The sequence below is a fragment of the Bidens hawaiensis genome, unplaced genomic scaffold (assembly GCF_021521415.1).
Source record: "Bidens hawaiensis isolate Kalapana, Puna unplaced genomic scaffold, B.hawaiensis_p1.1 tig00049502_1, whole genome shotgun sequence".
Classification (NCBI taxonomy): domain Eukaryota; kingdom Viridiplantae; phylum Streptophyta; class Magnoliopsida; order Asterales; family Asteraceae; genus Bidens; species Bidens hawaiensis.
The window spans coordinates 89,237-92,613 of NW_027498857.1; positions in this window are offsets into that span (position 1 = coordinate 89,237).

A 3,377-nucleotide genomic window follows, 5' to 3' on the forward strand; every position below is an offset into this window, starting at 1 on the left:
TTAATCTTATAAAGCTTGGTTTCACGGAGTTAGATGCTATCAAAAGTTAAAGTAAAATAAATGACTTTAAATGCAGACTTAATAAAGGTAACAAATTCGAATCAAGAATCGACAATTCATGTATCACCATGACTTTCCGAATTCCCAATTTAAAATATACGAGTAAACGAGTATTGGAGATTGACGATTCATGTATCACCATGACTTTTCAATCTTCAATATAAAATATACAAGAAAATGAGTATTGGAGGTTGACAATTCATGTATCACCATGACTTTTCAAGTCTCCAACCTCAGAACATAATCGTAAATGGAAATTGAAAATCAACTATTCATGTATCACCATGACTTTTCGGATTTTCAATCCCAACAAACGAATATGTAAGTAAAATCAATAAAAATCGAAATTCAACAAAAATCGAAATATCGCGGAATAAAATCATATACTGCGCAAGCGCGAGCATATTCATAAATAACGAGTAATTAACAATAAGCGCGCAAACATGAGATTTCTCTCATGCGCGAGAAGGGACTCTTAGGTATTCTAGGCCGTTACGTCTAACCACCTATCCTAAAGTCAACGAGCTCTGATACCAATCTGTAACACCCCGACCAAAGGCGGATTATACATCGGGGCGCCACATATTGCTTCATTACTCGCGACACTATTGGTGTCAATATTTATTAATACACATTTTATCGCGCACGCGCAGCGGGGAAAATAAAGAACATAAATCAAACATAAATCAATATATTATAAATTATAACATTCAAACAACATTAACTTGTCTTGATACATTTTAATTCTAGGTCCAAAAGTAAAAACGTCCTACGTGTCCACAAGCTCCAAAACAGCTACTGCAAACCTGAACATGTGTTAAAATAAACGTCAAACACTTGCGTGTTGGTGAGAAATCAAGTTTAATACAATACATAGATAACAATAAAATCTGCGCGCAACATGTGTATGTCTGGTTTTCAACAAGGGTGTAATCTGATCGGGACCAACTCTAAGATTCATAAGACTGCCAGTGCTCACAATTGAGCTCACAAACAAGACTAACTGTGCATGTGTAAACAAAAGAGGAAAATCATAAACGATAGTTCTCCCGTGTTCATCTAATGGTACCATGAAAACTGCGGAATAGACCGACAAGACGGTTAATGATCCACACATACAAATAAACAGCCAAGTCTACGTCCTCAACACATGGGATACTGCGCGACTAAAGTTCATAAACAAGTTTAAGACTCTAAGTTTGTATGAACACATGAACATCCCAAAACATTAAAAGCAAAAAGGGATTAGGTACGAGATTACTCACTTGATAAACGATGCGGTGTAAAGCAAGAACCAACTTTAAACAAGCACAAGTTATCCTATAAATAAGATTATTGTTTTAATGATTTGTTTCAAGTCTTGATTATAAGTTAGCATAATTAATAAGTATATATTACCGGAAAAGCAGGGCAGAACAGGGAGGAAGACGGAGGCAAGAGAGGGAGGCGGCAGAGAGAGCAAGGAAAACAGGAGAGAGTAAGTGTAGTGTGTGAAGTGTTTAAGAAAATAGTACTATATATAGGCAAACCCTAGGGGACACAAACCCTAGAAAAAGGGGAAAAGATCTCAAAAAGTAAAAGATTCCAAAAGCAAAAGATATGGAAAGATATGGCAGCTGCAGAGGCAAGATAAAGCTGTCAGGGAACAGTAAAAAGCATGGGCGGGTCAGATAAAGGTACTGGTCAAGCATGGCAAAAGCAGATTCTCAAAAGATTGTCAGTCACTTTTTCTGTCAACCAATGGGGTTGGTGCGCATGCTGCGCCGAAAGTAACTTTTCAGACATAAAGCAGATTAGGTCAACAGCTCAAAAGATAAGACAACACAAAAGCAAACGGCTAGATTAAACAGAAGAAAACTCAAAGGGTTCAGCGCGAGAAGGCTGACACAGAAGGTCAAGAGAGCGCGAGCGCGAAGGCAGACAGAACTATCCTTAACGCGTCGCGGAAAGAACTACCATTTCTAAGCGCGCCGCGGGAAGAATCACATTTCTTAGCGCGCCGCGGGAGGAACTAAAATTCCTAGCGCGCCGCGGGAAGAACTATAATTCTTCGCGCGTCGAGGGATGAACTACGATTCTTAGCGCGCTGCGAGAACTACAAATCCTTAGCGCGTCGCGGGAAGAACTTCCGTCCTTCGCGCACTGCGAGAAGAATTACAATTCTTAACGCGCTGCGAGAAGAGTTCGTCTCGCGTATCGCTGAAACAGGTGGTCTTTACGCAGGATTCCTTGTAAGGGAGTCTGGCGCGTGGAGCTGTGCAGACAACCTTAGGCGGGAAGGAACAAAGGACAAGCAAAGAGTTAGAAGAAAGAGGGAAACAAGGCGTAAGGGCGGGACGGCGACAAGAGGGAAAAGAAGGCGGAAAGAGAGGAGAGGGACGGGACGGCGGAAAGAAAGAGAGAGAAAGAGGCGGGAAGGAAAAGTATATTATTATTATTAAAAGTAAAATATAAGTATAAATAAATATTAAATCATAAAAGAAAGAGTTCGGGTCAGAGAAACGGGTACCTGGGTCGGGTCGGATCGGGGCAGATGTCACAGTGGCGGTGGTTGCGCTGGTGGTAAGGTGGTGGTGGTGGTGGCGACAGTGTCGGTCAGATTGTGGTGGTGGCGATGGCAGTGGTGGTGCCATGGTGGTTGTTGTTAGGTGGTGATGGTGTTGAGAAAGTAGGGTGATGGACGAATGGAATGAAAAAAAAGGGGCCGGAAGGAATGGTTTTGATGGAATGAGATTCCATGTGTAATGAATGATTCTATTCCATTGAGTAACCAAACACCACTTTTTCATTCCCACGTAATGAATCATTCCATTCCCCATGTCATTCCTGCATACCAAACGCTACCTAAATGATTTTTGTGATTGTCAAACACATTTTAACTTACTTGCTTGTTAAAAACACCAATAAGCATTTTTCCGACTCAATCCTAATTCCCAAACATGCTCTGAAAATCATTCCTTTTCTTTCTTATTTTCAACTAAATAATATTTTCTAATATATTTATCATTATATATTCTTTATCATCAATTCATTACCACATTAAAAAAGTATTAAAAATTATGAAAGGTAAACAATGTTTCTCCAAATTTAATCATGAATATTAACATATTCTTTCTCGTCAACTACAACCACACCCTAAAAAACAAAGAACAGACTCACATAATAATGAGAACTCATTGTGAATTCCCTTATAGAGGGCGATTGGAGTTCCAAAGACCATCCCTTTTATTCGGTTGATGCCAGCTCGCTTAATAATGATGATTGAGGACTCCATGACTAGCATGTGATGGTCGGGTATTTTGTATATATATTAGTGT